The sequence below is a fragment of the Myotis myotis genome, unplaced genomic scaffold, assembly GCF_014108235.1.
Source record: "Myotis myotis isolate mMyoMyo1 unplaced genomic scaffold, mMyoMyo1.p scaffold_m19_p_5, whole genome shotgun sequence".
NCBI classification, from domain to species: domain Eukaryota; kingdom Metazoa; phylum Chordata; class Mammalia; order Chiroptera; family Vespertilionidae; genus Myotis; species Myotis myotis.
In genome coordinates this window covers 79,361,528-79,382,942 of record NW_023416357.1, presented here as the reverse complement: position 1 = coordinate 79,382,942, position 21,415 = coordinate 79,361,528, and the positions used below count along the sequence as shown (strand labels likewise).

At 44.0% G+C, this 21,415-nt stretch overlaps 1 long non-coding RNA gene across 1 annotated transcript in view; it reads left to right on the top strand.

Moving 5' to 3' along the window:
- Positions 1-21,415, top strand: part of LOC118655812 — a 115,609-nt gene that overhangs the window by 83,243 nt on the left and 10,951 nt on the right. The window contains exon 7 of the long non-coding RNA XR_004967403.1: positions 1,272-1,410. This is a non-coding gene — a long non-coding RNA (uncharacterized LOC118655812). The remainder of the gene's footprint in view (positions 1-1,271; positions 1,411-21,415) is intronic.

Genomic DNA, 21,415 nt, shown 5'->3' with positions numbered 1-21,415 from the left:
ACCGGTTGCTATGATGCCCACTGTGGCCAGCGAACTGGCCGATTGTGGGTGGGGCCAGCGGCCAACTTCCTGTGGCCCCTCCCCCTGGATGGCCTCACCCCTGATCACCCCTCTAACCCAATAGGGGGTGGGACCGGTGGGCCAACCTCCTGCAGCCCCTCCCTCCACCCAGCCCCATCCCAGATTGGCCCCCCACCCCGATTAGGGGCAGGGCTGGCCAACCACATCAGCCCCCCTCCCACAACATTCAGGGGCGGGGCCGGCTGGCCCACCACCCACAGCCCCTCCCCATGGCCAGCCCCACCTCTGATTAGCCCCCACCACCCTGATCAGCCTGAGGCCCCCTCCCCTAAGCCAGCTCTGCCCCTGATCTACCCCCCCTCCACACCAATCAGGGGTGGGGCCAGCCGGCCCACCACCCACAGCCCCTCCCCCAGCCCCCAAATGTCCCCCCCACCCCAATCGGGGGCAGGGCCCACCAGCCAAGTGCCCACAGCCCCTCCCCGCCGGCTGGCCCGGCCCTGATTGGGCCGTGATCATGGTGGGCCGGCCAGCCAACCTCCCGCCACCATCTCCTCCTCCCAACAAGCCCAGCCAGATCTGCCCTGATCGGCGCCAGGCCGGCCAGACTCCACCCATGCACGAATTCATGCACTGGGCCTTTAGTGATGATAATGAAAAGCAAACAGACTTGTAGTCAGTTTTGTCATTGGTTTAAATCTCCCTACAGACAGTGAATCCCCTTACTGCCTGGACCAGAGTGGACAGCTCCCACTGTCCCCCTCCCCTGCCCACCAGCCTATCTTTGCCCTGGCACCTGACTCCATCTGGCAATCTGAAGGGCCTCTGTTTCCAGGGGAACCATGCAGTGCCTTTTCCTATGCTCTTCCCTCTGCCTGGAGTATCTTCCTCAGTGCGAATCCCGCTTTTCCTGAGGACTTGGCCCTGGTATCACCTCCTCCAGTAAGCCCTCCCTGACCTCCCCACCCTGTGCTATTGCTGTACTGTTCCCACTCTGCTGGGAGGGCCCATCTCTGCTCCTGAAGGGAGTGTGGGGACCAGATCGTCTTGTTCACTGTTGCATGTCAGGGCCTGGCACACAGTGGGAACTCAATACATATTTGTTGAATAAATACATGAAATTTTGTTTTTATTTCCATTTCAATACAAAGGAGACTTATTCTCACTACCACCCAACTGTCTTGCCTGCCTTAAGAATAAGCTTTTGTTACCTGTTCAACAGCAGTTTTAAGCTTAATACTCCATTTTAGGACGAAGCCTCTCAATTAGCCAGATCCCAGAAGCCTGAAACACCCAGAATGCAAACCCTTCCTGGAGGGAGATCCCTCGCCCATCGCCTTTGATAGTTCATCTGAATGTCTCAAGAGGCTGCAGCTGCAGAGCCTGAAGGTACGTGGTGCCTCTGAGGCTCCGGCTTTGGGACATGAGAATCACCTGCAGACCTGGGCCTCCCCCTGGACCAACTCAGCCTCTGGGCCGGCTCAGGTGCAGGTGTTCGGAGCTCCCCACGTGACTCCAGTGACATCCAGGGCTAAGGACTATTGGCTGGTCAGACACCAGCCCTAAGGGGAAGGGCCAATGCCCTAAAACCCTTGCACCTTCCAGGGGCATTAAAGGCTGACCCTAGGGCTGGAGGCTACGGCTCCCTGACCGGTGAGTGAGGAACAGGGGTGGCCTGTTCCTGTGCGTGGGGAGCTCCAGGTGTGGCTGTGTCCTCCCTCAGCTCTCTATCTGGTATTGACCAGACACCTTGCCTTGTTTGGGCAGTGACCACAGAGCTGTCTGGGGGCTGGGCGAGGCTGCTGCGTTCTCACCTCCCGAAAGCCATGTCTGTTAGGAGGGTGGCTCTCAGGCGGCCTGGGCCTGGTCTCTCCTGTTGAACTCTGCCTCAGTTTACAGAAACTGTGCTCATTCGCCCTCGGCTTGTCTCCAGGATGGGTAAGGAGGGTGTGGTACATGTTGGGTGTCTCTGTTTGCCCTGCAGAAACCAGGGGAGGGCTTGCAGGGTATGTGGAGCTGTGTGTGACCACAGCAGCCCGTGGATCTGGGCGCCCCGTGCCTTTGCTGTGTTCCCTCTCCCTGAACTATGCCTCCGGATATTTTCACCCGTGGGGCTTGTCCACTCTATCCTGCGCCCTCCCACAAAGCCTGGCCCCCTGCCTCCTTCCTGGCTGTGACACCGGCCTCCCCTCTGGGCCAGCATAAGCCCTGGAGAGAGGCCTGGCTGTGTGTCCCCCTGCATCACACATGTTGTGTGGACCTATCTTATCCATGTTGGTAAAACCCTCTGGGGAGCCAAAGAATGCCGAGGGGGTCCCCGTTCCTGGGGCTTACTACTCCTCCCCTTCCTGGGGACCCCCCCACCCCCACCCCCGACCAACTTGCTGACCTGTGCACCTTGGAGCAGAGTTCTGCTCCATTTTTCCTGGGGAATAAACCTCACTCACTCCAACTCCATGTGTAGTTAATTTAGCTTAAAACGAACACTACTTCGTTTGAACAAGTGACCGTTAGTGATGTAGGTCTGAACATACTAACATCAAAGGATGTCCACACTATAGCTGTAGTGAGAAACGTGTCCCCAAACCATGTATCAAGCTCCTCTTCTGTAGTCAGAACCCCGCACAGGAGCAGAGCGGCTGGGGTGTGTGGCGGGTGGTTGTTGGGAGTTAACGATCAACACATTTATGAAGAGCTTAATTTTCTTAAGCTGTGTGTGTTAACGTTGAATCAGGAAAATACTGCTTTAGGAAAGCCAACTCTTGGGTACTGAGCTATGTCTTAATTTAACAGTTCTTAGTTCATGAAAGATGCTCACAGTCACAGATTGGCTGGATCTGGAAAAACAGAAAGAAAACAACATGGCCTGTGATGCTCCAGCCAGAGTGAGTGACTCAGGGTCATTAGCAAGGTCTGGCCAGGGGCCCTGGCCTGGGCCTCTGCCACCTGACACCAGGGCAGGGCTCTCAGAGAGTGGGAACCAGCAGAGCTGGCGTGAGCCTCTGTGTGTGTGTGTGTGTGTGTGTGTGTGTGTGTGTGTGTGTGTGTATGCGCATGCGCAATAAAGCCCCTCAGTTGGTGATGTTTGTGTAAAGAGCCAGTTGGGCTTTTTCTGGATCAAACTGAGAGAAGCCACTGGGAAAGGCTGACGGGTAGCCTGCTCTCCTGGGCGCTACAAATAGCAACGCGAGAGGAAGGAAGCACCCTCTGAGCTGTGACTGGAGATGCCTGTGAAAGCCAGGTTTGCTCTGCAGCTGGCTTTGCAGACTGTCCCCCAATGAAGTGGTTTGGCCAAGTCTGTGACTTTCAAACTGCTCCTTCAAGATGCCTCAGGGAGTGGGGAGGACCCTGTCTCATCTGAAGTGAGCGTTCTCTGCTTATGCCAGCGGTTCTCAACCTGTGGGTCGCGACCCCTTTGGCGGCCGAACGACCCTTTCACAGGGGTCGCCTAAGACCATCCTGCATATCAGATATTTACATTACGATTCATAACAGTAGCAGTATTACAGTTATGAAGTAGCAACAAAAATAATTTTATGGTTGGGTCACAACATGAAGAACTATTTAAAGGGCCAGAAGGTTGAGAACCATTGGCTTATGCCATCAGGGGCCTTCCACTTGGTATTTGATTTGAAGGAAGGTGGTTGCTCTCTAAACCCCAGGATCCACTTCCCAGGTTCCTTATGGCTATATTTTGGGGGTGTGGCAGAAGGCTGAATGGTTCCCATGGCAACAGTTCTAGAACTAGACTCTGCCTTGTGTCTCCTCAGAAGCAAAAGTATTTTCTCCCCTGGTACCACACCAGCCTCTTATGCACAAGCAGACAGTCTCATGAACAGAGCTGGTTGGACCACTAACAGTGGGTGGAACAGTAATGAGGTGGCAACATGCAGCGGAGTATTTCACAGGAGGCCTCCACTGTTTCCATTGCCTAAAACATGTGCTTCCCCAGCTTCCCTCACCCCATGTGTTGTGTCACTCATGGTGGTGACTTGGTGTTTTCCTAATCAGATCTTGTTACAGCTTGTTGGTGGCAACGCTTGGTGATCCCAAGCATGGACACAAAGTCCTAGTTCTAGACCGAAGTCCTGGTTCTGATATGTATAACAGCTGTGGGAACTCTGGGTCTCTGTGGGAAATGATGTCTGAAAGAGCTTCCTCGCCTGCAAAATGGAGGTAACTCTACCTTACTATTAATGTTGCCTCATTTTACCCTAAATGACTAATTTTTTTGTCACGTAATCAACGTGTCTTGGTCATTGCTTCCTGAAATAGGCCCATAATAATAGCTTATTCCAGACTTATAAAATACCTTGTCTTATCTCTTAAGATATAGGCTATAGCTTCTCATTTAAATATGAATCTCAGAATCCAATTGATAGTCATATTTTTTTAAAAAGTCTTTATTGTTGAAAGTATTACATATGTCCCCTTTTTTCTCCCATTGCCCTCTTCTAGCTTGCCCCTGCCCCCCACTCCAGGCCTTCACCAGTACTGTCTGTGTCTATGGGTTATGCATATAAGCATACAAGTTCTTTGGTTGATCTCTTCCCTTCCCCCACTACCTCACCCCTCACCCCACCCCCTGCCTTCCCTCTGAGATTCAACAGTCTATTCCATGCTTCTATATCTCTGGATCTATTTTGTTCAACGGTTTATTTTGTTCATTAGATTCCACATATGAATGAGATCATGTAATACTTGTCTTTCTCTGACTGGCTTATTTTGCTTAGCATGATACTCTCTAGGTCCCTCCATGCTGTCTCAAAGGGTAAGAGATTCTTCTATTTTTACTGCTGTATAGTATTCCATGGTGTAAATGTACCACAGATTTTTTAATTCACTCATCTACTGATGGGCACTTGGGCTGTTTCCAGATCTTAGCTATTGTAAATGGTGCTGCTATAAAAATAGGGGTGCATGCATTCTTTCTGATTGGTGTTTCAGTTTTCTTAGGATATATTCATGGCAGTGGGATCACTGGGTCAAATGGCAGTTACATATTTAATTTTTTGAGAAAACTCCATACTGTTTTCCATAATGGTTGCACCAGTCTGCATTCCCACCAGCAGTGTACTAGGGTTCCCTTTTGTCCACATCGTTGGCCAACAATTATTGTTTGTTGTTTTATTGATGATAGCCATTCTGATAGGTGTGAGGTGCCATTTCATGGTGATTTTAATTTGCATTTCTCTGATGATTAGTGGGGTTGAGCATATTTTCATATGTCTATTGGCCATGTGCATGTCCTCTTCGGTATTGTTTTTTGGTATTGAGTTGTGTGAGTTCTTTATAAATTTATGCCTTATCAGATGTATCACTGGTGAATATGTTTTACCATTCAGTGAGTTGTCTTTTCATTTTGTTGATGTTTTCTTTTGCTATGCAAAAACTTTTAGTTTGATGTAGTTATATTTGTTTATTTTTTTCTTTTATTTTCCTTGCCCGAGAAGATATATCAGAAAAAACATTACTAAGAGAAATATCTGAGATTATACTGCCTATTTTTTCTTGTAGAATTTTGTAGTTTCAAGTCTTATATGTATGTCTTTAACTCACTTTGAGTTTATTCTTGTACATAGTGTAAGAAGGTGGTCTAGTTTCATTTTTTTTTGCATTTATGTGTCCAGTTTTCCTAACACCATTTATTAATTAGACTGTCTTTATATGTTCTTACCTCTTTTTTTAAATAAATAACTTTTATTGATTTTTTACAGAGAGGAAGGGAGAGGGATAGAGAGTCAAAAACATTGATGGGAGAGAAACATCAATCAGCTGCCTCCTACACCCCCCCCACCCCCACTGGGGATGTGCCCGCAACCAAGGTACATGCCTTTGACCCGAATCGAACCTGGGACCTTTCAGTCCATAGACCGATGCTCTATCCACTGAGCTAAACCAGTTAGGGCTGTTCTTACCTCTTTTTGAAAATATTAATTCACCATATAGCTGTGGGTTCTGTTGCATTGATCTATATGTCTGTTCTTATGCCATTACCATGCTGTTTTGATTACTATGACCTTGTAGTATAGTGTGATATCAGGTAGTGTGATTCCTCCAACTTTGTTTTTCCTCAAGATTTCTGTGGCTATTCAGGGTCTTTTGTGGGGAAACCAGAAATATCTTAATACATATTAGCTTCCTTATAATTAATACTTAAAAAGTCTTCAACCTAACACTCATCCTATATAATAAAACCCTAATATGCAAATCGACCAAATGGTGGAACGACCGGTTGCTGTGATGCACACTGACCACCAGGGGGCAGACACTCAATTCAGAAGCTGCCCCCTGGTGGTCAGTGTGCTTCCACAGGGGGAGTGATGCTCAACCAGAAGCCGGGTTCATGGCTGGCGAGTGCAGTGGTGATGGCGGGAGCCTCTCCCGCCTCTGCTGCAGGTGGGCGATAAGGAGCAAAGGGTCCTGGACTGTGAGAGGGGTGTCTGACTGCCAGCTTAGGCCCGATCGCCGGGAGTGGGGGGGATCTGGCTTAAGCCAGTAGGCAGACATCCCCCGAGGGGTTCTGGACTACGAGAAGGCGCAGGCTGGGCTGAGGGAACCCCCCCGCCCCCGAGTGCACGAATGTCATGCACTGGACCTCTAGTTTATCTATAAAAGTTAGATCATTTCCCCAGGATGCTCAATGCTATCAAGTCTGTGAGTTTTGCTTGATATAAAGAGAAAAGGGTTGTTTTCAATTTTATTCTCCCTTAGTCTGGTGTCCAACTAAAACTCTTGGAACTGGATCAAGACTTGAATGACATACGGACTGATTCCCTAACTGTTAAAATAGTCAGGGATGTCTGGGGCATGGGAGTCACCTTCAAGTCCCCAGGCTCGCTTGGATCCCCACATTGGAAGGCTCAGGCCTGCTCCTCGGAAACTAATCAGCACCAATGAAACTGTGCTCAGACTCAGGGCAATGGGTGCTGAGAATCCGGCCTGCCAGGGTGTACATGATCTTCCTTTCCTTTGGGAGCAAGATTGACTGTTTTTCTGGGTGTGTATAGTAGGAGTCAGAGGAGGAGGTAAAACCAGCTGATACTATTTACTAGCTGTGTGATCTTAACTTTTCTGGCTTGTTGCATCTGTAAAAGTGAAATCAGATGCTTCAAACATGTTCTAAAAGCTGAATGTGGTGACAGCCTGACTGCCCAGCTCTAAGTGCGCCAGTTCTTTCTTTTAAACACTATATGAGGTGGCAACATGGACAGCAGTCAGCCTAGAGCTGAAGAAGGCCAAGAAATATGAGCAGGCCTGAAAGAGAGCAGGCCTTGGACCCAGCTTCTGAAAAAACATACCAATTAGAACAGCTATGTATAAAATACATCCTTAGTAAGTTTCTCTGGCTTGAAAATGTTTAATAGATTCAGAACTTGCAAGCTCTAATTGATGGTCTTTAAGGAAAAGAGATCTTGGCTTGAACTAAAGTGATGATGTCAGAAAGCTATGGGCTGTTACCTTTGTTTCTGTGAGTCTGGGATCTATGTTCTAACAGAGAGAAATGCTGCTTCTAAGTGAAAATTCACTTGCTACCACTCAGCTCTAAACAGGAAATGAGGGGTCATGAAGGTTATATCTCAGTGGAGGCATCTAGTCACTCACCATGTAAAGTCTTGTCTAGGATTTGAATGCTACCCTCCAGTTTCCCTTCTCCGTCCACCCAACCTCACTAAATGCAGATCTTGGGTTGACTTCAGGCCAATACTGTTTTTGTGAATCCTGTCCAGAATGCCCTGACTAGGAGGTTTCCTTTCTTAGAACTCCAATAGCTTTCCTACATGACTTTAATGATCCACCACTGTGTCCTGCCTTAACTATCCATGTGCATCAGTGCACCCTGGTAAGACTTAGGGCTCTTAGAAACCAGAGGTTGATTGAATCTGGGCAAGTAGATTTGATAATGTGTTACTGGCTATTGTATAGAGGTGCTGTAATCATTCTTTGAATTGCCATAGGATTCTGAAGCATGTCTCTCCTTAGCTTCATTTGTCTAGAATAGTCCCTAAGATTCATCCCATCAAAGAAAGATAAAACTATGAAACTAAGGGGTTGTTTTTTTATCCTACACTAGAGGCCTGGTGCACAAATTCATGCACCAGTGGGTTCCCTCAGCCTGGCCTGCACCCTCTCGCAATCTGGGACCCCTTGGGGAATGTTGGACTGCTGGTTTCGGCCCAATCCCTGCAGGCCATGCTGAGGGACCCCACTGGTGCATGAATCTGTGCACAAGGCCTCTAGTATGCATGTAAGATCTTTGGTTAATCTCTTCCCACCCTCCTCTTCCCCCTGCCCTTCCCCTCTCAGATTCATCAGTCTATTCTGTTTCCATGCCTGTGCATTGAGCATCTGCCCCCTGGTGGTCAGTGCACGTCATAGCTACCAGTTGAGCGGTTGAACAGTTGAATGATTGCTTAGGCTTTTATATATATATATAGACTAGAGGCCCGATGCACGAAGATTCATGCAAGAATGGGCCTTCCCCTGGCTGCCGGCACTGCCTTTGCTCCGACTGGAGCTGTCTTTCTGCCTTCCCACGGTGCCCAGAGGCCCAGAGCAGCTGGGGCGGTGCAGAACGCCTGCGTTGTCACCATCTTTGTTGGGTTAATTTGCATACTCACTCCTGATTGGCTGGTGGGCGTCGCAAAGGTACAGTCAATTTGCATCTTTCTCTTTTATTAGTGTAGATAAGCATGACTTTAAAAATAGTATAATTCACATGTCACAGAATTCACTTTTTTAAAGTATATAATCAGTGGTTTTAATTATTTTTTAAAAATATATTTTATTGATTTTTTACAGAGAGGAAGGGAGAGGGATAGAGAATTAGAAACATCAATGAGAGAGAAACATTGATCAGCTGCCTCCTGCACACTCCCTACTGGGTATGTGCCTGCAACCAAGGTATATGGCCCTGACCGGAATCGAACCTGGGACCCTTGAGTCCGCAGGCTGACGCTCTATCCACTGCGCCAAACCGGTCAGGGCTATAATCAGTGGTTTTTAATATATTCATAAGGTTGTGCCACCATTACCACTACCTAATTTCAGAACATATTCATCACCTCAAATAGAAATCCTAAACCTGTTAAGCTGTCACTCTTTAGTCCTGCTACTCCCTCTCTTCTGGTGATCACAAATCTACTTTGTCTGTATAGATTTACCTATTCTGAATATTTCATATAAATGGAATCATTCAATATGTGGCCTTTTGTGTCTGGCTTCTTTTACTCACAGCGTAATGTTGTCAAGGTTCATTCATGTATCATTACTTCATTCGTTTTTTGGCTGAATGATATTTCATTGTATGGATGTACCACTTTTTGTTTATTCATTCATTAGTTGGTGGACATTTGAGTTGTTTCCACTTTTTGGGTATCTATATATATAAAAGGCTAATATGCTAAGTGTCCCTTTGATCATCCAACCAGTCGTTATGATGTGCACTGACCACTAGGGGGCAGATGCTCAACACAGGAACTGCCATGACATGCACTGGCCATTTACAGAGAAATGGCACTGTGGACCTGGTGCTGACAAAGCGACACTTGGCTTCCCCCAAGTGGGACACAGGCCCCGCCACCACCCCAGAGTGACAGCCCACCAAATCATAGCCAATGCTGTTGAGACCCCATGGTGCAAAATGTGGTCCACAGCCCAGCCCAGCCCAGCCCAGAAATGGTGGCCGTGGGCGCCGGGTAATGACGTCACGTAGAAATGCCTGGCTTCCTCTCCCTAGCGCAGTGATGGCAAACCTTTTGAGCTCGGCGTGCCAGCATTTTGAAAAACCCTAACTTAACTCTGGTGCCATGTCACATATAGAAATTTTTTGATATTTGCAACCATAGTAAAACAAAGATTTATATTTTTGATATTTATTTTATATATTTAAATGCCATTTAACAAAGAAAAATCAACCAAAAAATGAGTTCGCGTGTCACCTCTGACATGCGTGTCATAGGTTCTCCATCACTGCCCTAGCGACTAGTCTCCTTGCAGTTTCTTCAGCTCAGGAACACAACTTACTTTATAGCCAGGTGGAAACATTTTACACTTTAACCAAATGTCTGTGAAGCGTTTTCCTGTGCCTCATCTCATTTGATCCTCACAGAAGTCCTGGAGTAGGTAGATAGGAGATGTAATGGAATCTTATTTTCTTTTCATTAGCTGGAAAACAGAGATTTAGAAAGTTTAGAAACTTGATCTGACTGAAAAGAAGAAATGGTGGACCTTGAAAATGACTTCAAGTTTTCTCACTGTGCAGAATGTAGTCAAACACTGCTGCAGTTAAATATTTTACCCTTTGTTCTCCCTACATGATCTACAATAATAATCTGCTTAGTGTTGGTATTTACTGCTGTGTTGCTGACAATTACCTGAAAGAGAAGTTGGGGTGCTTCACTGGGCTGGAAAAAGTTTAGCTAAATCAGAAAGCAGGTCTAATTAAGCAAGGTTATTCTATATATATAAAAGGCTAAGTTGACTCGCGCATGCACGATACACATAAAGTTCTCGCTGGCACCGATCGCATGCATGTTTCGATCTGTCATTGTCGATCGTGAATTTGGTTGATACTTCTATTATAGAGAAAGGGTGAATAGCCATATTAAAATATTTCTTCTAATTTCCTTTCAATGTGCACAAATCTGTGCACTGGGCCACTAGTTCTGAATAATGCTACTGTAAACATTCATATACAAGTTTTTATATGGACATGTTTTTTGTTTTTTTTTTAATATATTTTATTGATTTTTTACAGAGAGGAAGGGAGAGAGATAGAGAGCTAGAAACATCGATGAGAGAGAAACATCGATCAGCTGCCTCCTGCACATCTCCTACTGGGGGATATGCCCGCAACCCAGATACATGCCCTTGACCGGAATCGAACCTGGGACCTTTCAGTCCGCAGGCCGACGCTCTATCCACTGAGCCAAACCGGTTTCGGCATGTGGACATGTTTTAAATTCTCTTGGGTATATATCTAGGAGTGGAATTACTGAGTCATATGGTAACTCTATGTTTAACTCTGAGGAACTGCCTGTGGTAAGCTGAATAATGGCCCCCCAAATGTCTCTGTCTCCTAGAACCTGTGCATTTTACCTTATATGACAAAAGGGTCTTTGTAGATGGTAACTAATTAAAGGAACTTGAAATGGGGATGTTATCCAGGGTCATTTAGATGGGCCCAATGTAATCACATCAATCTTTATAATAGGAAGGATAAAGGACAAGTCAGAGCAGATGATATGATGACAGAAGCAGAAAGTAGTGTGCTGTGCTTTGAAAATTGAGGGAAAGGTCACAAGCCAAGGGACACAGGTGGATCCACTAGAAGCTGAAAAAAGCAAGGACTCTCAACTCAGAGCCCCCAGGAGGAACCAGCCCTAACAACACCTTGGCTTTAGTCCCGTGAAACTGATTATGAACTTCTGACCTCCAGAACTATAAGGGAATAGGCATATGTTGTTCTGAGCCACTAAATTTGTGGTAATTTTTACAGTAGCAATTGGAAACAAATATGTTGCCAGACTGTTTTATCAAATAGCTGACATTCTTACATGACTTGCTATTGTCCATAATTTTTGGATTATAGCCATCCAGTGGGTGCAGAGGCCAATGTTATTGTATTTTGATATACTTTCCTAATGACTAATTATGATGAACATTTTTGTATGTGCTTATTGGCTATTTGTATATCTTTATTGGAGAAATATCTATTTAAACCCATTGCCCATTTAAAAAAATCTAGTAATTTGTCATTTTATTGTCAAGTTGTAAGAGTTCTTTGTATATTCTGGGTACTAGATTGTTATCAGATATGATTTGGCAAATATTTTCTCCCATTCTATGAGTTGTCTTTTCACTTCTTGATAGCAACCTAAAAGAACGGAATTTTAAATTTTGACATAGTCCAATTTATTTACTTTTTTTCCTTTGGTTGCTTGTGCATTAAGTATTAGATCTAATAATCCATTGCCTAATCTAAGATCATAAAGACTTACCCTGTGTTTTCTTCTAAGAGTTTTATAGTCTTGCCCTGGCTGGTTGCTCAGTGGTTAGAGCATTGGTCTGTGGACTGAAGGGTCCCGGATTTGATTCTGGTCAAGGGCACATACCTAAGTTGTAGGCTTTATTCATCGGCCCCAGTTGGGGTGTATGAGGGCGGCAACCAATTGATGTGTCTCTCTCTCATGATCTTTTTCTTTGTCTTTCCCCTTCTTCTCCCTTCCACTCTGAAAAATCAATGGGAAAAAAAAAATTCTCGGGTGAGGATTAGCAACAAAAACAAACAAACAAAAAGAATTTTATAGTTTTAGCTCTTACTTCACACTATTGATCTATTTTGAGTTAATTTTTGTAAATGGTGAGTAGAGGTCCAGTTTTATAATTTTGTATGTGGATGTCCAGTTATACCAGCATCATTTGTTGAAAAGACTATTTTCTCTCCATTCACCCTTGACAAACATCAGTTGACCATAATTGTAAGGTTTATTTGTGGACTCTGAATTCTCTTCCTTTAATCTGTGTTTATCCTTATACCAGCACAACATAGCTTTGTAGTAGGTTTTGAAATTGGGAAGTGTGAGTCTTCCAAATTTATTCTTCTTTCTTAAGATTATTTTGGCTAGTTGGGATCTCTTGCATTTCCATATGAATTTTAGAATAGGTTTGTCAATTCAATAAGGGAAGCTTATATTTTAATGGAGATGGTATTGAATCTGTAGATTGATTTATCGATTATTGCCATTTTAAACAATATTAAATCTCTCAATTAATGAATGTGGGATGTTTTTCATTTTATTAGGTCCTCTCTAAATTAAAAAAATATTTTTTTTATTGATTTCAGAGAGGATGGGGAAGGGAGAGAGAGAGATAGAAACATCAATGATGAGAGAGAATCATTGATCAGCTGCCTCCTGCACACCCCCTACTGGGGATCAAGCCTGCAACCTGGGCATGTGCCCTTGACCAGAAGTGAACCCTAGACCCTTCAGTCCGCAGGCCGACGCTCTATCCATTGAGCCAAACCTGCTAGGACAGGTCCTTTCTAAATTTATTTATTGTTTTCAGCATATGTATTACACTTTTGCTAAATGTATTCCTAAATATTTTATTCTTTGGATGGTATTATAAATGAAAATGTTTCCTCAAATTCAATTTTGGATGGTTTATTGCTAATTGTATTTCTATACAATTGATTTTTGTATATTAATCCTGCAAACGAGCTGAACCTTATTAGCTCTCATTTTTGTGTGTGTAGATTTCCTTAGGATTTTCTACATCTAAGATCATGCCATCTGCAAATAGAGATGGTTTTACTTCTTTCTTTCCAATCTGAATGCTTTTTGTTTTTTTCTTGCCTAATTAACCTAAGAACTCTCAGTACTATGCTGAACAAAAGTAACAAGAATGGACATTCTTGGAGAGAACCAAGATGGCAGCATAGGTTAACGCCGGAGTTTGCTGCCTTGAACAACTACTTCAAAAGTGAAACTAAAAAACGGAACGGACATCACCCAGAACCACAGGAACGCTGACTGAGTGGAAGTCCTACAACTAGGAGGAAAGAGAAACGCATATGGACACTCAGAGGAGGCGCAGTGCTGAAGTCAAATTCTGAGGTGCGGAGTGCGCGGAGCGGGCTGGCGGAGGAGGGCGCGGTTGGCGTTTTCAATTGGGAGGGAGTCGCAGACTCTGAGCTCCAGATACAGGCGAGTCTTTAGGGACCCAGACTCAAACGGGAGAAGCGGGACTGTCTGGCTTCGGTCAGAGCGAGTGCAGCTTTCTCTCCGAGCTTTGCAGCGGGTGCTGGGACTCAGAGAGGCAGAGCCCCTGGGGACAGGACTGAGAGCCGCCATAACTGCTCTCTCCAGCCCACCCTGTTGATCCTGTGCGACCCGCCCCGCCCAAGCCCTGCACAGAGGCATTTGCCGGATAGCCTCAGGCAAAGGCTAGATTAGCACCTCCCTAGAGGACAGAAGTTCTCTCACTGCAGACACAGCTGATTTTCATAGCCACTTGGCCTGGAGGTCAAACCCTCCCTGGTAGTAGCTACAACAATCAAGGTTTAACTGCGCACAAAGACCACTAGGGGGTGCACCAAGGAAGCATAACAAAATGCGGAGACAAAGAAACAGGACAAAATTGTCAAAGGAAGATATAGAGTTCAGAACCACACTTTTAAGGTCTCTCAAGAACTGTCTAGAAGCCGCCGATAAACTTAATGAGATCTACAAGAAAACTAATGAGACCCTCGATGTTATATTGGGGAACCAACTAGAAATTAAGCATACACGGACTAAAATAACGAATATTATACAGACTCCCGACAGCAGACCAGAGGAGCGCAAGAATCAAGTCAATGATTTGAAATGCGAGGAAGCAAAAAACACCCAACCGGAAAAGCAAAATGAAAAAAGAATCCAAAAATGCGAGGATAGTGTAAGGAGCCTCTGGGACAGCTTCAAGCATACCAACATCAGAATTATAGGGGTGCCAGAAAATGAGAGAGAGCAAGATATTGAAAACCTATTTGAAGAAATAATGACAGAAAACTTCCCCCACCTGGTGAAAGAAATGGACTTACAGGTCCAAGAAGCGTGGAGAACCCCAAACAAAAGGAATCCAAAGAGGACCACACCAAGACACATCATAATTAAAATGCCAAGAGCAAAAGATAAAGAGAGAGTCTTCAAAACAGCAAGAGAAAGAAACTCAGTTACCTATAAGGGAATACCAATACGACTGTCAGCTGATTTCTCAACAGAAACTTTGCAGGCCAGAAGGGAGTGGCAAGAAATATTCAAAGTGATGAATACCAAGAACCTACAACCAAGATTACTTTATCCAGCAAAGCTATCATTCAGAATTGAAGGTCAGATAAAGAGCTTCACAGATAAGGAAAAGCTAAAGGAGTTCATCACCACCAAACCAGGATTATATGAGATGCTGAAAAGTATCCTTTAAGAAGAGGAAGAGGAAGAAAAAGGTAAAGATACAAATTATGAACAACAAATATGCATCTATCAACAAGTGAATCTAAGAATCAAGTGAATAAATAATCTGATGAACAGAATGAACTGGTGATTATAATAGAATCAGGGACATAGAAAGGGAATGGACTGACCATTCTTGGGGGGGAAAGGGGTGTGGGAGATGGGGGAAGAGTCTGGACAAAAATCGTACACCTATGGATGAGGACAGTGGGTGGGGAGTGAGGGCGGAGGGTGGGGCGGGAACTGGGAGGAGGGGAGTTATGGGGGGGAAAAAGAGGAACAAATGTAATAATCTGAACAATAAAGATTTAATTAATTAAAAAAAAAAAGAATGGACATTCTTGTCTTGTTCCTATTCTTAGGGGAAAGATTTCAGTCTTTCACCATCAAATATGATGCTAGGTATGTGTTTTATTTTTTTGTAGATGCCTTTATCAGGTTAAGAAAGTTCCCTTTTATTATAAGTTTATTGAATGTTTCTTTTTATCATGGAAATGTGCTGGATTTTGTCAAATGTTTTCCCAATATTTGTTGATATGATGTGTACTTTCCCTCTATATTTGTTCTATTAATATTGTATACTAATGTTGACTTTCATATGTCGAACCACCCTTGTATTCCTGGGTTAAATGCCAGTTGGTCATGATGTATAATCCTGTTCATATGTTGATGCATTTTGTTTCCTAGAATTTGTTAAGGACTTTTGCATATATATTCACGAGGGATATTGTCCCCTCTTTTTCTGTATTGTCTTTGTCTAGTTTGGTATCAAGGTACTACTGGACTCATAGAATGAGCTAGAAAGTTTCCTCCTACTCCTGAAATGAATATAATATTGAATGTCAATTGTAATCAGAAAAAAAATTTCTCTCCTCTTTTATTTTTGGAAGAATTTGTAAAGAATTACTGCCCGGCCCTAGCCGGTTTGGCTTAGTGGATAAAGTGTCAGCCCACAGACTGAAGGGTCCCAGGTTCAATTCTGATCAATGGCACATACCTCAGTTGCAGGTTTGATTCCCAGATCTGGTTGGGATGCACGTGGAAGGCAAGCAAATGGATGTGTCCCTCTCACATTGATGTTTCTCTCTCTGTCTCTGCCCCTTCCTTCCACTCTCTCTAAAAAAAAAAAATTAAATACGTTTTAAAAAGAAATAAACTATAAGTATATATATTTAAAAAACAAAAGGAATTGCTGCCCGGCTGGTGTGGCTTAGTGGTTGAGTGTTGACCCATGAAGCAGGAGTTGATTCCCGGTCAGGGCACATGCCGGGTTGCGACTCAATCCCCAGTAGAGGGCGTGCAGGAGCCAGCTGATCAGTGATTCTCTCTCATCATTGATGTTTTTATCTCTCTTCCTTTCTCTGATATCAGTGAAACCATATTGAAAAAAAGAGAACTACTACTAATTTTTCTTTAAATGTCTGGGAAAATTCACCAGTAAAACCATTCGGGCCTAGGCTCTCTTAAAAGTTCAATCTCTTTACTTGTTATAGGCTTATTCATATTTTTTATTTATTTTTGAGTCATTTTTGGTAGTTTCTAGGAATTTGTGTTTCTAGGAATTTGTTCTTTCTTAAATTTTTTAATTTGTTGGCATACTTCATCTAGTCTCAAATCTTTTTTGTTTCTGTAAGCTTAGTAGTAATGTCCCCACTTTCATTCCTAGTTTTAATACCTTTAGTCTTCTCCTTTTCTCTGTTAGCCTAGCTAAATATTCATCATTTTTGTTGATTGTTTGAACTAACTTTTGGTTTCATTAATTTCCCCCCTCTAATTTTCCATTCTCTGTTTCATTTATATCTATTCTAGTATTTAATATTTCCTTTCTTCTCCTTGTTTTGGGTTTAGTTTGCTCTTATTTTTCTAGTTTTTTAAGGTATAAAGTTAGATTATGAATTGGAGATATTTCTACTTTTCTAATATATGCATTTATGGCTTTATGTTTCCCTCTAAGCTCTGCTTAAGCTTCATCTCATGTTTTGGTTTGTTGTGTTTTTGTTTCATTCATCTCAAAGTATTTTCTAATTTCCCTTGTGATTTCTTCTTTGAACCATTGGTTATTTAGGAGTGTGTTATTTAATTTCTACAAATTTGTGAATTTCCAAAATTTTCCTTTATTACTAGTTTCTAATTTCATTCCATTGTGGTTGAAAAACATACTTTGCATGCATGTGCCTCTATTCCTCCACTACTCTCTATCTTATTTTGTGTTAAATGGATATTTTCCAGTTTAGTAGTTTAATTTCCTTGTTTCTTTTACTATATACTTTTTAAAAAAAGACATTCTTTTTAAAAAAATATTTTTATTGATTTCAGAGAGGAAGGGAGAGCTAGAAATATCAATGATGAGAGAAAATCATTGATTGGCTGCCTCCTGCACACCCCCTACTGGGAATCTATCTCATAACCCGGGCATGTGCCTTTGACCGGAATTGAACCCAGACCCTTCAATTCGTTTCCTGTGTCTATGAGTGTGTTTCTTTTGTTTTACTTTTTAGATTCTACATATAAGTGTAATCGTATGGTGCTTGTCTTTCTCTGACTTTTTTCACTTAGCATAATACCCTTTAGGTCCATCCATGTTATAAATGGCAAGATTTCATTTTTGTTTTTGGCTCAGTAATATTCCATTGTATATATGGACCACACTTCTTTATTTAATTGTCTATTGATGGATACTTAGGTTGCTTCTATAACTTGGCTATTATAAATAACTAGAGGCCTGGTGAACAAATTTATGCAAGGGTAGGGTCTGGCCGGCCTGCCCTGAGGGGCTAGACAGCCGTGGGCAAACTACGGCCCGCTGGGCCGGATCCGGCCCGTTTGAAATGAAAAAAACTAAAAAAAAAAAGACCGTACCCTTTTATGTAATGATGTTTACTTTGAATTTATATTAGTTCACACAAACACTCCATCCATGCTTTTGTTCCGGCCCTCTGGTCCAGTTTAAGAACCCATTGTGGCCCTTGAGTCAAAAAGTTTGCCCACCCCTGGGCTAGGAGGTTGCCTGGCTGGCCCCGCCCCCGATCAGGGTAGTGGTGGGCCTCAGCAAGGAAACAGAAACCACCAGAAGGCTCTGCAAACAGGCCCTGAGCTCCCTTTGGCCAGGCGGACTCAGAGCTGGGGTCTCTGTGTGTACATTAGACACAGCCAGCACTTACCTTTGTCTGTTGGTCAAATCCTTTGCACTGAAAAACTTGTTCCCCTTCTTCTCTTTGTGCCCTTACAACAAATACAGACCAATTGGAAGACGCAGACACCAGTGGCAGAGCCAGGCCTCACAATCACCCGGAATTTAGGCTTAAGACAACTGGGAAGCAATCTCCACGGAACAGAACACATTGTTTTATAGTCTTAATTCTCCCCTAAAATGTGCCCAGCTGCTCCTCTTTAGCCGGGATAGACTGAACTAAGGAACCAAAGACCCAGTTTCCTTTGAGGTGGGATCCACCAGAGCTGGCTGGTGGCAAGGCCCCTCACAGGCGGCTCCCTTCCTCCCAAGCTCAGTATGCTCTGAGCCAGTCCGTTTCTGGCGGTGCCCGGTCCTGGGCTGCTGGTTAGGTGGACGGCAGGTCCACAGCATTTCTCTCCTCCGCCCTCATGGCCTCCCTGGCCTCCCTAGCAGTACCCTCCTGCCCGGTGCGCCAGGAGGCTGTCGCTAGAACCAGGACTGGAGAGTGAAGGAGCTGGCCCGCCCCGAAGGAGACCTGCAGGTGGCCAGGCCGCACCCCCCACCCTACTTCTCAGTCTCGCTCGGGTGGATCAGGCCAAAGCCCGCTGCTGCCTGAGACCGGCCACGTGGGGAGGGTTGCAGCGGGGATAGGGGCACCCTGACCTGCCAGCCTTGGTGACAGTCCTCTCGGTGCCCAGCTGATTGAATTCCTCCCACAGAGCCTTCATCTCAAGCTGCATGCTCACACTGGCCACCTTTATGTTCTTCTTTACCGGTGCCTTGGCAGGAGCTGCGCAACTAGCCCCGGTGCCCTCAGGCTCAGCAGCGGCACTGGTGATGGCCCCTACGGTTGGTGCGTCATAGCCACTGGTCATTCTGATTGTTCTGCCATAACGGTCGCTGGGCTTTTATTATATAGTCTAGAGCAGGGGTCCTCAAACTTTTTAAACAGGGGGCCAGTTCACTGTCCCTCAGACTGTTGGAGGGCTGGACTATAGTTTAAAAAAAAAACTATGAACAAATTCCTATGCACACTGCACATATCTTATTTTGAAGTAAAAAAACAAAACGGGAACAAATACCATATTTATATTCGCATGTGGCCCGCGGGCCATAGTTTGAGGACCCCTGGTCTAGAGGCCCGGTGCATGAAATTCGTGCATGGGGGGTGGTGTCCCTCAGCCCAGCCTGCACCCTCTCCAATCTGGGACATCCCTCTCACAATCTAGGACTGCTGGCTCCCAACTGCTCACCTGCCTGCCTGCCTGCCTGATTGCCCCTAACCGCTTCTGCCTGCCAGCCTGATCACCCCCTAACCACTCCCCTGCCAGCCCGATTGCCCCTAACTGTCCTCCCCTGCTGGCCTGGTCCCCCCAACTGCCTTCCCCTGCAGGTCTGGTCCCCCCAATTGCCCTCCCCTGAAGGCCTGGTTTCTCTGAACTGCCCACCGCTGCTGGCCCCCTGCCGGCCTGATTGCCCACAACTGCTTGCCCCCTGCCGGCCATCTTGTGGCCACATGGGGGCGGCCATCTTGTGTGTTGGAGTGATGGTCAATTTTCATATTAACTCTTTATTAGATAGGTTGCTGCAGTAAACATAGGGATATATATATATCTTCAAATTAGTGTTTTAGATTTATTTTTTTTATTTAATTCTTTTAAAAAACATTTTATTGATTTTTTACAGAGAGGAAGGGAGAGAGATAGTTAGGAACATCGATGAGAGAGAAACATCTATCAGCTGCCTCCTGCACACTCCCTACTGGGGATGTGCCCGAAACCAAGGTACATGCCCTTGACCGGAATCGAACCTGGGACCCTTAAATCCGCAGGCTGATGCTCTATCCACTGAGCCAAACCAGTTAGGGCATGTGTTTTAGATTTCTTTAGCTACATACCCACAAGTGCAATTGTTGGGTCACAAGATAGTTCTATTTTTAACTTTTTAAGAAACTGCCATACTGTTTCCTTAGTGGCTGCACTATTTTACAATCCCATCAACAATGCATAAGGTTTCCCTTTTCTTCCACATCCTTGCCAATACTTGTTGATTTATTGATAATAGCCATTCTGACAAGTGTGAGGCGATATTTCATTGTGGTTTTAATATGCATTTCTTTGATGAGTAGTGATATTGAGTGTCTTTTCATATGTCTATTGGCCTTCTGTAAGTCCTCTTTGGAGAAGTGTCTATTCAGGCCCTTTGTCCATTTTTTAAATTGGATTGTTTGTGGGTATTTTGGTGTTGAGTGGTATGAGTTCTTTATAAACTTTGGATATTAACCCTTTATAAGATGTATCGTTGGCAAATATGTTCTCCCATTCAGTGGGTTGTCTTTTCACTTTGTTGATGGTTTCCTTTGCTGAACAAAAACTTTTTAATTTGATATAGTCCCATTTGCTTATTTTTTTTTCTTTGGTTTCCCTTGCCTGAAGAGACATATCCATAAAAACTATTGCTAAGAGTAAAGTCAAAGTGTTTACTGCCTATATTTTTTCTAGGAGTTTTATATTTTCAGGTCTTATGTTTAAGTCTTTAATCCAATTTGAGTTTATTTTTGTATATGGTATAAAAAAAAGTGGTCTAGTTTCATTTTTTGTATGTATGTGTCCAATTTTCCCAAAACCACTTATTGAAGAGACTGTTTTTACCCCATTGTATATTCTTTGTCATAGGTTAATTGACTATATGAGTGTGGGTTTATTTCTGGGCTTTCTATTCTGTTCCATTATTATTTTTTTTTTATGCTGGTACTACGCTGCTTTGATTGCTATAGCCTTGTAATATAGTTTGATATCAGGTAGTGGATACCTCCAGCTTTGCCCTTTTTTCTCAAGAATGCTTTGGCTATTTAGGGTCAGTTGTGGTTCCATATAAATTTTAGGGCTTTTTGTTCTAGTTTTGTGAAAAATGCCATTAGTATTTTGATAGGAATTGCACTGAATCTATAGATTGTTTTAGGTGGAATGGACATTTTAATGATGTTAAGTCTTCCAATCCATGTTATATTTTTCATTTATTGTATCAACTTCAGTTTCTTCCTTCCTTCCTTCCTTCCTTCCTTCCTTCCTTCCTTCCTTCCTTCCTTCCTTCCTTCCTTCCTTCCTTCCTTCCTTCTCTCTTCCTTCCTTCCTTCCTTTTAAATATATTTTATTGATTTTTTACAGAGAGGAAGGGAGAGGGATAGAGAGTTAGAAACATCAATGAGAGAGAAACATCTATCAGC